The following is a 13790-nucleotide window of genomic DNA, read 5'->3' as shown; positions in this document are numbered from 1 at the left end:
AGTCTACCTCCTGGCTCAGGTATAGGTCAGGTACCATCGTTTCAAGCCACACCACTGTTCTCTGCTTATTGCTTACGGCCACTGTCCTGCAAAGAAAGTAAGCCTGGTGCTCTGGACTTCATAACAGCTTTTTCCTAGTTCTGCACTAGCCAGCTTCATTTGCTGCAGATGGATAACAAACCAATGTCACCAGCCTGAACAACTTTTCCGCTGTGACATGTGTACACATTTTTCTGGGCTGGGTGAATTCAATGTACAGATTGGGAAAAGCTTCTTCACACTACATCACTTGGCTGTCCTTGTCCTGGTCCCAGGTAGTGTCCAGTCCCCCTTGGCCTCTGGCTGCAGAGTCTGAACATCGTCTTTCTAACTGCATTCAACAATGCCTGATGCTAACATGGTTGTGCACTGCCCAGGCGTGGACATCCATAACTGCCCTCGTTAGCAGCCTCTGAAAGGAGTAAACCTAAGGCTTTTAAAGTTTTGTTTGTTTGTTTGTTTTGGGTTTTTTTAAATCTTGACTGTTTTTGATACTGAAGAGTGTGCCTGGGTCCTGAAACCAACTTTCTGTGAACTGAGAAACGTAGCACCTGCATTTCACGTACCCTACAGTACAGTCTGATTACTGAGCCCTCTGCCTTTCTCATGTTTAAATAATTTGACCAGGAAAATGAAGTTTTTTAAGTAGACAACAACATTTAAATCCGATTACTTGCTCACTGAGTGTACTATTCTTACTACATGGATCTGTTATATCTCACTGGAGAAGTAGTAAATCAGATAAAATCTGTCCTGATTCTGTCTGTCTGTATCTCATAGAGCTTCAGTCCCATCAGTCTTTGTTCTTGTTGTTCTTTTGGGCAGAGGAAGAATCAGGGGTGTTTCTTGAGATGTTTCCTCTTCTTCAGGTCTCAATTCCTCAATTTTATTCATAGAGTAGGCAACAGGACACTAGCACGTTGTCTGCTAAGACATTTAATTTCAGGACCTGCAAAAGTAATGGCTTTTGTTCTCTTTCTCACTTTCTGTTGTAGACAGAGTGAATTATGATTTGGGGACAGATTTGTGCCAGTGAACCTGAAACCTTATTTTCTATAAGGTATGGACAACCTGCCCAGATAGATGACAACAGTGCTGTGTAGGTTGGAAGCTAAACAACTGATTCTCCCCCTTTGGGGGAGGGTAAGAGGAACCTCAATCCATCCGACTCCTACTAATATGATGTCAGTGCCAGCAACAAATGCCCAGAGCCTGGAGAAGGATTACAGGTCAGCAGGAGAACACCTGAAGAGCAGCACAAAGGAATTCCAGCTAGTAAGTCAGCTTAATTGGGGAAAAAAACTTAAATGCATTTATACAAATGCATGTAGCATGGGGAATAAACAAGTGGAGTTAGAGACGTGCACATACCTGCAGGGCTGTGATCTTATTGGCATCATGGAGACATGGTGGGATGGTTTTTATGACTGAAGTGTTGGAATGGAAGGGTACAGACTCTTTAGGAAGGACAGGCAGAGGAGACAGGGAGGGGAAGTCACTGAGAGAGCTGAGACAGACCTGAGACTGACAGAATCATGACCAGCTGGAGTGCATGCTGCTCCACCTCAGGGTGGATGAGGAGCTGACTGACCGAGAGCTTATGGGTCAGAATTAAAGGTGAAAGCGGAAATAAGTGGCATTATTGTGGGGATCTGCTACAGACCATCTGACCAGTAAGACCTAACAGATGAGGTCCTCTATAGATAGATAGAAGCAGCCTCACATTCACAAGCCCTGCTCCTTCACTGGGGACTTCAATCACCCTGATATATGTTGGAGGGACAACACAGCATGGGATAAGCAATCCAGGAGGTTACTGGAATGAGTTGATGATAACTTCCTTCTCCAAGTGGCAGAGGGGCCAATGAGGAGAGGTGCTATACTGGACCTTGTTCTCACCAACAAGGAGGGGCTGGTGGGGAACGTGAAGCTCAAAGACAGCCTTGGCTGCTGTGACCATGAAATGGTAGAGTTCAAGATCCTTAGGGCAATGAAGAGGGTGCACAGCAAGCTCACTACCCTGAACTTCAGGAGAGCAGACTTTGGCTTCATCATGGAGGAGCTCCTGGACAAACTCAAAAAGAAAAAGAGGGTGGAAGCAAGGACAGGTAGCCTGGGAGGAATACAGAGAAATTATCCAAGCAGCCTTGGATCAGATTAGGAAAGCTAAAGCCCTGATAGAATTTAATATGACCAGAGACACCAAGGCAACAAGAAAAGTTTCTGTAGGTATGTTGGTGATAACAGGAAGACTAGGGAAAATGTGGGCCCTCTCCAGAAGGAAATGGGGGACCTGGTTACCCAGGATATGGAGAAGGCTGAGGTAATCAATGACTTTTTTGACTCAGTCTTCACCAGCAAGAGCTCTAGCCATACCACCCAAGATGCAGAAGGCAGAAACAGGGACTGGGAGAATGAAGAACCACCCACAGTAGGAGAAGATCAGGTTCAAGACCCTCTAAGGAATCAGAAGGTACACAAGTCCATGGAACCTGATGAAATGTATCTGTGAGAACTAAGGGAACTGGTGGATGAAGTTGCTAAGCCACTAGCCATCATATTTGAGAAGTGACAGTGGTCCAGTGAAGCTGCCACTGACTGGAAAAGGGGAAATATAAGCCAAATTTTTAAAAAGGCAAAAAAGGAAGTCCTGGGGAACTCCAGGCCAGTCAGTGTCACCTCTGCACCCAGCAAGATCATGGAGTAGATACTTCTAGAAACTATGCTAAGGCACATGGAAAATAAGGAGGTGATTGGTGACAGCAACGTGGCTTCTCTAAGGGCAGGTCACGCCTGAAAAATTTGGTGGCCTTCTACAATAGGGCTACAGTGTTGGTGGGTAAGGGAAAAGCAACTGACATCATCTACATGGACTTGTGAAAGCATTTGACACCATCCCGCATTACATCTTTGTCTCTAAATTGGAGAGACATGGATTTGATGGATGGACCACTTGGTGGATAAGGAATTGCCTGGATGGTCAGTTGTAGTCAAGAGCTCAATGTCCAAATGGAGACCTGGAATGAGTGGCATTCCTCAGGGGTTGATATTGTGACCAGAGCTGTTTAACATCTTTGTTGGCAACATGGACAGTGGGATTGAGTGCACGGTCAGCAAGTTTCCCAACTACAACAAACTGTGTGGTGTGGTCAACACACTGAAGGGAAAAAATGCCATCTAGATGGACCTTAACAGGCTTGAGAGGCAGGTCCATGCAAACCTCATGAAGTTGAACAAGGCCAAGGGTAAGGTCCTGCACATGGGTCAGGACAATCCCAAGCACAGATACAGGCTGGATAGAGAATGGATTGAGAGGAGCCCTGGAGGGAAGCACTTGTGGATGTCAGTTGATGAGAAGATCAAAACGAGCTGGCAATGTGCTCTTGTAGCCCTGAAAGCCAACCGTATCCTGGGCTGGACAGCAGGTTGAGGGAGGTGATTCTGCCCCTCTATTCCCCTCATGTGAGACCCTACATGGAGTTTCATGTTCAGCTCTTGGGCCCGCAACAAAAGAGGGACGTGGACTTGTTAGAGTGAGTCCAGAGAAGGCCATGAAGATGATCAGAGGTTGTTCAGCCTGGAAAAGAAAAGGTTCCAGGGAGACCTTATAACAGCCTTTCAGTACCTAAAAGGGACCTACAAGAAAGCTGGAAATGGACTTTTTACATGGACCTGTAGTGATAAGACAAGTGATAATGGCTTTAAACTGAAAGAGGGTAGATTTAGATTAGATATAAGGAAGAAATTTTTCACTTTGCGGGTGGTGAGGCACTGGAACAGGCTGCCCAGAGAAGTTGTGTATGTCTCCTCCCTGGAAGCATTCAAGGCCAGGTTGGATGGGGCTTTGAGCAACCTAGTCTTGTAAAGGTGTCCCTGCCCATAGCAAGTGGGCTGGAACTAGATGGTCTTTAAGTTCCTTTCCAACACAAATCATTATATTATTTGATCAGTCTATGATTCAGAAGTTTCACAGAATCACAGATTCACAGAATGTTAGGGATTGGAAGGGACCTCAAAAAATCACCTAGTCCAATCCCCCTGTTGGAGCAGGAACACCTAGATGAGGTTACACAGGAAGATGTCCAGGTGGATTTTGAATGTCTCCAGAGTAGGAGACTCCATGACCCCACTTGGAAGCCTGTTCCAGTGTTCTGTTACCCTCACTGAGAAGTTTCTTCTCAAATTTAAGTGGAACCTCTTGTGTTCCAGTTTGAACACATTACCTCTTGTCTTACCATTGGTTGTCACCGAGAAGAGCCTGGCTCCATCCTCGTGACACTCACCCTTTATATATTTGCGAACAATAATAAGGTCACCCCTCAGTCTCCTCTTCTCCAAACTGAAGAGACCCAGATCCCTCAGCCTTTCTTCATAAGGGAGATGCTCCACTCCCTTAATCATCCTTGTTGTGCTGTGCTGGACTCTCTCCAGCAGTTCCCTGCCCTTCTTGAACTGAGGGGCCCAGAACTGGACACAATATTCCAGATGTGGTCTCACCACTGGCAGAGTAGAAGGGGAGGAGAACCTATCTTGACCTACTAACCATCCCCCTTTCAATACACCTCAGGAGGCCATTGGTCTTCCTGGCCACAAGGGCACAGTGCTGGCTCAAATTTCACAGAATAAAACGGACCTTCCATAGAAAGGATGTAAGTGCGTAATCACATTGATGTCAAAGCATTTCAATATGGCAGGAAATACTAGTTGTGGAGTAGCAGACACAATCTGCAATCCTGTTGCTATTATTTTCTACTTTAGTAAATTATAATTTCTCAGAACATTTAATATTGTTAGAGGACTGAATTATGCAGGAAAACAACTGTAATAGTCCAGTGATTTCTTGTATTTTTTTTTTATTATATTCTTTAGTTCACTGGTAGGATTCCTGCTTTTCAAAGTGTTAGTTAATTCTGCACTCACTTTTAATGAACTATTGACAAAGCACATTGTTATTGTGTCCTTGAACCTGTTAAGGGCAAATTGCCTAGGAAAAACCAGGAAGATAAAGGAATGAAAAGATTTAGAAAGGTCAGAACAGAAAAGAGTCCAAATCTTGTCAGTGGTACATACAAACTCCTAGGCAATCGGACACTCGATATACATTCCCTACATGCCAACCAGGAGGAAAAATGTGAGACCTGATGCAGAACCATAAGCTTCACTATGTAATTTAATATCACTGAACACATGAGCCTTCATGAAGCCACTCATGAAAGCAGAATAAAACTAGGGATGTTTTATTTGTCAGCAGGAACAGAGGAAGAACTTGTGTTTGGTTTTGGTTCAGACCTTCATATTTAATTTAGGTCCAAGATACGGTATCTGGTGAGCTTGCACTTGCTATGACTTCCCTGAAACAATATATGAATTGTTTGCAACTAAACCCCAGAAGTCATGACCTAACCTCAGGAAATAAGTGAAACTGTCAAAACAGAAACAAAACATCTTTTGTGATGTGTTCTCTAAATAAGGTACAAACGTACACATCTTTCAATTTGACTGGCGGGTTGTACAGAAAACAAGATTTTCAGCATTGTTTCTTTTTCACTGTTCTGTAGTGTACAGAAGGGCAACCATCAAGTTGTGAAGTACGTTTTTATATTATTATGCTCAGGTAGAACAAAAACTAATTGATGATCTTGGAACTAGTGTGCATTCTCCATTTGGACACCGAGGAAATCTCATTACTTCTGACATCTTGCAGTGACTGGAGAAAATTCTGTCAAACCTAGTCCGCCTCTGTAGCATCTGTGGCAAGACGAAAGTTTGCACCAGATGAGCTGCAAGCCTGTAAGACAAATGGTCTTATGACAATCCAGCCTGCAAGTGAAGAATCATTCAGCAAACTGATTTTTGTGAGATTAAATGTGAACTTCTCCGAGAAAACTGGCACTTCAGGTGTGTTTGTTTTCCTGTAAAAGGCTCCCCCTGAAAACCAAATATATTGCCAGTGGTGAAGTTGATATCAGAGGGTTTAGTGGTTTAGGTTTTATCTCTCCTTCAGTGGTGCTTTCATGTTCAAACTGAAGGTGATTGCATAAAACATTTCACAGGATAAACATACCAAGAAAGGTTAATGTTGTGATTTCAAATAGGAATAAAGGGAGCCTCTTTGAGCCTAGTAGAATGAGCAAACTGCTGAGAAAGCCAAGGGATGTCAGTAAGAAGATATAGAACTTACTTAGTCTTCCAAAGATTATGCTGCTTCATGCTGAAATCCCTTCAGCAAGAGAAACAACTTCCTGAAGCAAGGAGCTGTATCACACACATGCCAGAGCATGTGAAATGATAGTGGCACCATTCTGAGAAGAGATGTGTTATAGGTCTATTTATAGTTCTTCAAAGAATACTTGTATCAAGCATGTCCATAAACAGTAGGTGAAAGGAGAAGTCCACAATTACACCACAAGTTTATTTTGACAAATTACATTATGAAAATTTCTGGGAGGTTGAGAGACTTATGAATTATGAGCCAATGCATTTAATCAGTACAATTATTGTCTTCAGAAAACAGGAAAGGGGAGAGAAGAAAAACTTAGTTGTTGTGATTGCTGCTCTGTAGAGGAATTGAAAAAGCCTTGTTAGACAATAAAGACAGTGTGGAGACTTCTGTGTCTATTTAGCTTCCGTAATTCTTGAAACTGGATCCTGCCTATTCTCAGAACAGAATTATTCTTGGAACCTCGAGCCCCAGCACTAGAGAAGCTGGGCCATGATATAACTGTTACAATGAATCAGGATACAGAAAACTGGAGTGGAACAAAAGCCTTAATTTATTGTCACGTGAATTTCCTTAATTATGACTTTTTCCATATAGATTGGAAAAGTTAAACCCTTCAATATTTATACAGATAAACAGTATGTGATCATTTTCAGTACAGGCAATTTAACTAGCTATATAGAATGTATGACTTAATGAAAATTCACAAAATGCTCAAGATCAACACTTCAGAGGATTTAGGGTACCACATATGCATCACAGTCTTATCATTCAGAGTTTTATAATCAGAATTTGACCTAAACATGGATATTTTCAACAAACCTATCAACTTGAAGATAAAGTTTCCCTTAATTGCTGTGCAGTCTGAAGGGCAATTTGATTTGTCTAGCGAGAGGGACAGGAGTTGCCTGCTAGAGCAGTTTAAAAGCATCCTTTATCACAAACTTTTTGCATCAGTCTGGATTCTTCTTACAACCAGATTAGTTGTACAAGCTCTATATGACTAGTTTTGTAACCTTTAATTTAAAACATAAGAATTCAAAGATTTACCCTTAGTCTTCTTATAACCACTGCTAAGAAGGAATACAGCTGCCGTAGTCAAGAAGTTGATAATCAAAAGATAATATTTTCTTTTTATTTTTGTTTCTCTGGCTTAATCTATTTTAAATTTATCACCTCTTATGGGAGGTATCAGAAGAAGAAAGCAACTTCGATAAGGCTTAAAACTTTTTTTTTTTCCTTTTAATTTCACCAAAAATTATACACATTTGTGTAGCAGAATTGCCCAAGCCTGAGACTTGCTTCAGGGCCAATGACATTTTCTGCAGAACACAAATATTGTCTTCACCATTTTACATGATCAAGCTATGCTTCAGATCTTACAAGCAGAGTTAATACCCTTCCAAGAAACAGAGGTTAAGAATTTATTGGCTTAATCTGGTTCAAATATGCAAGTACCAGCAGGTCTCCTCAAACTACAGAATTGGCTGATTTTATCAAAAAACTTCTTTTCCCTTTATTTGTAGTACACAGTCAAAACTATTTTTGAATATATAAAGCACTCTGTGGCAGGAGACTTGTTTAAGCATTTTGTTCCTTCTATTTTGCACTTTAGAAGAAGAGGAGAAATTGCAGACAACTGCAGTAGATGATATGCCGACCTCATGTGGTAAGGGAAGTGTAAGCAGAAGTTTGCTAGATATGAAATGGTCCATAATAGTGCAGAGCTCCAGACACCTAGCATGTCTTGGTGTGGGACTATCCAGTAGGACTATCCAGTAGGGACTATCCAGCCCCTCACCGTGTAGCAGTGACTGGTTCCAATGTTTGTTTTGATTTGAGTTTACAAGACGAAGTGATTTTTCACCCCATTTCCTTTATTTTTGTGATTTAGCTTGCTTGTCTCTGATCCTAGGCTACCATCATGTGGCCACTTTGAGAATCTTCCTAAGTAATACAAACAAAGACTGATAGCCTGGAAAGCAGCAAGGTACTGCTTATGTACAAGATGAAGGGCACATGTAGCTTTCAGACAGTTTAATTTTTCTTCTTGATTGTGTTCAGTTGTCCCTTACTTAGACACTCTGCCCTTTGGTTTGTGTATTGTGTTATGCTTTAACTACTCCCTGCTTCACCCTCCCCCTCAAATACTATCAAAACATACTCTAATTTCAGAAGGAAAAGGTGCAAAGTTTTCTGTAAGTTGCACCACTGGGTACTCCATATATTAAACTCTAAGATATAGGTTTATCTATGTTGAGCATTTTTGTCCATGCATTACAAACTGAGAGTTTCAAATCATTCCTATGTAAATCTCTTTCTAAAAGCCTTTTGATATGGTTCCCTACAACATTCTTGACTCTTAATTGGAGAGATATCAGTTTGCAGATGGACTGTTAGACGGCTATGGAACTGGCTGGGTGGGCACATCCAAAGACCCACAGTAGCAAATGAATCAATGTCCAAGTGGAAACTAGTGTTGAGTGATGTCCCTCAAAGGTACATATTGGGACAAATACTATTTAAAATCTTCATCAACAGCATGATTGAGTGCACCCTCAGTAAGTTTGCAGAAGACACCAAACTGAGTGGTTCAGTTGATGCAGTAAAGGGATGGAATGGCATACAGAGGGACCTTGACATTGTTAACTCCCGGTCCTAGCTATTTCATTTCATTTTATTTTATTTTATTTTATTTTATTTTATTTTATTTTATTTTATTTTATTTTATTTTATTTTATTTTATTTTATTTTATTTTATTTTATTTTATTTTATTTTATTTTATTTTATTTTATTATTTTATTTTATTATTTTATTTTATTTCATTTTATTTTACTGGGAATTAAAACTCTTAAAAATTTTACCGAAACATAAGTTCTGTTAACAGAGTTAATAGAATGACAAGGAGTAGGTCAACACTCAATTTGCAGGCAAGCTGACTGACCAGATTAATTTATACTTTTGTTACAGTCATTTTATACATGGCCAAAGAAGGGCAATTAAGCCAGTAAAGGGTCTGGAGCACAAATCTGATGAGGAGTGGCTGAGGGAACTGGGGCTGTTTAGCCTGGAGAAAAGGAGGCTGAGGGGAGCCTTATCGCTATCTACAACTACCTGAAAGGAAGTTGTAGTGAGGTGAGTGTTACTCTCTTTCCCAAGTAACATGTGATAGGCAAGAGGAAACATCCTCAAGCTGTGCCATGGGAGGTTTAGATTGGATATTAGGAAAAATTTCTTCACTGGAAGGGTTGTGAAACACTGGAACAGGCTGCCCAGGGAAGTGGTTGAGTCACCATCCCTGAAGGTGTTCAAAAAATGTGTAGATGTGGTGCTTAGGGACATGATTTAGAGGTGGACTTGACAGTGCTAGATTAACAGTGGGACTTGATGATCCTAAAGGTCTTTTTAAACCTAAATGATTCAGGATTATATGATTCTATACATTATAACTCCATACACTGAATGTTAAGACTTCAAGGATAGGATTCACTACCAAAGCGCAGATTAAAACTGCGTATTGTAGTCATGTGTACTTTAGTTATGTGACTGTTTGCTTAAGACTCTGTGAAGAGAAATGGGTGTTTTCTGGGTGAAAATGGACAGGGTGAGAGGAATGTTTTGTCAGAGTGTATTTCTTTTCATTGGCGATGATAGCTGAACCTGACTTGTGCAGATATAAATGTCTCCACTGAAAAGACATTGCTTCATTTCAGAATTCCTTTGCTTTTAAAGTCACAATGGCAATCATCTGATTATTCCCAGAAAGGTGACATGCGTCAGACTGAAACTGTGGTTATACAGCAGTAACTGTACCTTCCTTTCTTTTGCATGCCCTCATGATTATACTGTGACTCACAGAGAACTGTGCTCAGGTTCTTCAGTCATTTCCAGTCTATGCTGTGCTGAGTATTGTGTGAAAAAATACTAAGGAAGTAAACTAATGGTGTTCTTCCTCTGCCCTTCAGTATTTCTTGGTAAACTTGGGCTTGTCCTGTTCTAATCCTTACTTTCTAGTGAAGTTTTGCATTAGACCAGTTTTATTCTTAGAAGTACCTAATTCATTGATGTGTTCAAGTTCATGAGAAATATTTTCCAGGCTAGTTCTCTTCCGCCCCTCCTTCCTCCTCACCCCTCCCCTCCCCCGCCCCCCCCCCGAAGTATTTTTAACAACTGTTTAACCTCTATGTTTCAAGTTGGTGTAGCTTTTCCTTTGAGACATTCTGTGAAAAGATACAGTACTTTTTAAACCCTAAATACTGAATAGTTAGTACTCTTTCCACCCATATGGGGGTAGCCTCTGTTGCAGCAACTCTGTTTTCAGCTGTGAAGCATCACACACCGAGCTGTTGACCCTGTGAGACTGCCTCAGCCTCTTTAATATGCACTTCGCTGTATCAGCAAGGGGATTCCAACAAGACATAAAGGGGTGCAGTGCAGGTAAGAAAGCTCTTGAAGCAAATCTTGTTTGTTTTTAAGGCACTTCAATTCGGGGATCTGTGGGGGCCTCTTCTGGTAGCCTAGTGTATGAGCATCTCTAATACGACAGCTGGTGATGGAGCTGTGCAGTAACAGAATACATGTCGTGCTCTCTTCAAGACACAATTGCTTGGTGACTCTCCTGTGCTTCAAACTCTGACAATCCCCTCTTACCACACAACCTTTGTTTTGGTGATAATGCTTGTTGAGTCCAAATCACATGCAAAGACCAGCTGAAAGGACCTGCATAGTATTTGTCAAACCGAGACACGCTGAACACTTCTGGCTCTACAGGGAGTGTATCTGAATATAATACTTGTCTAGAAAAGTTGAAACGGTGAATAATGACCAAAGTCTCATGACAAATGAAGCCAACACATCTCCTCCAAAGATTAGGTTACAATCTCACAACAGTAATGGATTCTGCATTAGCGTTATTAAATCAGTAAAGCCTTCCGTAACATATACAGTGTGAAATATTCCCAGACTATTACTGAATAAAAAAGACCTCAGGCCTGGCTGCAGTCCATCTTCGTCATGCTGACACATCTTTCTCAGATTTAGCAGCCTTCTCTACTGACCTAATGATCACAATTTTTTCTTTATTTGGCTAAGTTTCTTTCTGTTCAAACAGGACATGTCAAAAACTCGGCCCCATGGTCATAGGTCTAATCTAAAAGGAAATGATCAATGTTAGTCTTTCATTCAGCAGAAGGGCTGGGTTTGGAAGAAAAGCACCTCTTCAGCAATTTCATGTGCAGATGCTGGTAACTCTAGGTGAAATAAGGTAAAAGCGTGTATGCCAGCTGCAAACATCCTCTGCTTATGTAGCACTGTATGGTCTAAATGAGGTAAAAGTTATATTTTGGTGCAATACAATGGTGGGTTAGCCATTTTCTCACCCAGTTCCTCACTCCACCTACTCATTGGGACAGGGGAAGAAAATAGGAAAAGAATAGGAATGAGAGTTCATGAGCTGAGATAAAGAAGAAAGATTACTTACCAGTTACCACTGTGGGCAAAACAGACTTGACTTGGGAAAATTAACTTTCATTTATTGCCAATTAAAATAGATATGGGTAGCAAGAAATAAAAGGACACGTTAAAACACCTGCCTCTCTCCACCCCTGCCCAGGCTTCACCTCACTCCTTCACTTTACACTTCTCTGCCTCCACAAGTGGTTCAGAGGGGATGTGGGGCTCAAGGGCCCCATGATCAGTACATGAACAATTCATCTTCATTGCTCCTTTCTCCTCATGCTTGTTCTCTGCTCCAGCCTGGCTCCTTCATGTGCTGAAGTGAATCTCTGTTCCATGATGTAGCATGTCCAACTCCTCCTCCTCCTCCAACCTTGGTGTTTCCTCTGCATTTTCTCACTCTTTTTGCTTTTTTTTTTCCTCTCTCTACCCACCATTTCCCAGACATACACACACACCTTTCTTAAATATGTTTTCCCAGAAATACTATCACTCAGCTGTGTCCTACTGTGAGTCCATTGAAACTGGCTGGAATAGGATACAGGACAGCCCCTGGTATCTTTTCACAGGGTCCACCCATGCAGTCCTGGCTATACCTGTCACCACATCAAGCCACCTACACTCAATGCATGTTAAAATAAGCTTCTAGTGCTTTGCTTTTTCTTCATAAAATAGAGAGAAAGTAAAATAAAATTAAGCTAGAGTTAAACAGCACCTTCTCTGGGATGTTACCTGTGTACACTCATTCTGACCAGCAAAATAGTTAGAGGTCAGAGGCTTTGATTTAGGCATGGGTCTATTTTCCTAAACTGAAATCTTAATATAATGGATATCTACAGGTAAATTGTTAGTAGAAAAGTAATTCCAAATCAATAGGGTGGGATGCATCTCTAATGTTAACCATCTGAAAATTATATCCAAGTCTGATCAAGAGTCTTATTCAAGAAGGCAAAACTCTGAATTATCCAGAGACAACCCCACTCTACTTTATGGAATGAGATTAAACCTGTAGCAGGCACCTAAATCATGACAAGATCATGAATCCTTATTCTCTGTGAGGGAAATCCAAGGATATAAGCCCAAACTTAAGGTTCTTTAACCTAAGTAATTGCAGATGAATCTTATCCTTCTGATGCAGAGATTGATCTTTGTACACTGCCACAAATGGCTTCTTTGTTAATACTGGTAATGGTAATTTTAGTGATGAGGTTACCTACTACAAATAAGCTATTGATTATGCAGTGTTTACTTTATTTTCCCCTTAGTTTTTTCCAGCTATTGGAACACTGTTTGACTGAAATTGAGTTTATTTTTATGCAGCTAGATTTTTTTTTTAATCATTAACACAGTCTTTGTTTTAGATTTAATGTAAGAATAATGAGGTAACTCTGTGATAGAGTTGGTGTTTTCCTTCCAGTAGCTTTCTAGTGTTTGGTATGAAAGGAATGCAAAAACATTGATTTCTTGGCTGTTACCAGGGAAACCAAGGATGACTTTGGTCATTCAGCTACAGATGCAATTTGAAAGGAGGAGGCCACTGATGGGACAGTACCTTGACTGACATCCAGGCTGATGAATGAAATATTCCCTGCCATTAGCACCATGTTCTGTATGGAATTAGAGTCTGCTTTTTTGGCCAGTTAGTTTCATTAATTCTATTAGTTCTGTTCTGGTTTTCTGGTTTGCTAGTTCAGTTAATTCTGTTTGGGAGTTCCATTCCTTTGGAAGGTTGATGTTAGTTCAGCCTTTTGCTATTCTGCCATTTTGCAGTTGGCTGTTGGGCCTTTTTGCCTTTTCGCTCTCTCCCTGACATTGGCTGTCCATGACCAGGGTGCTCCTCTTTCCAGGACCAGCTGTTCTGTGTGGACAGAGTTCCTGAGAAATAGCCCTGAATATAACTTTTTTTTTTTTAATTTTATATATTATTTTTAGTAGTAGTAGTAGTAGTAGTAGTAGTAGATCATTATAATTATTATTTTGTCTTAATTAAACTGGTTTTATCTCAGCTCATGAGCTTTTCCCTTCCCTTTTGGTTCTTTCCCCTACTTGGGGAAATGAGTGAGCAGCCATCGTGGG

The sequence above is a fragment of the Streptopelia decaocto genome (assembly GCF_964273445.1).
Source record: "Streptopelia decaocto genome assembly, chromosome: 1".
NCBI lineage: Eukaryota > Metazoa > Chordata > Aves > Columbiformes > Columbidae > Streptopelia > Streptopelia decaocto.
This window is presented reverse-complemented; position numbering follows the sequence as displayed.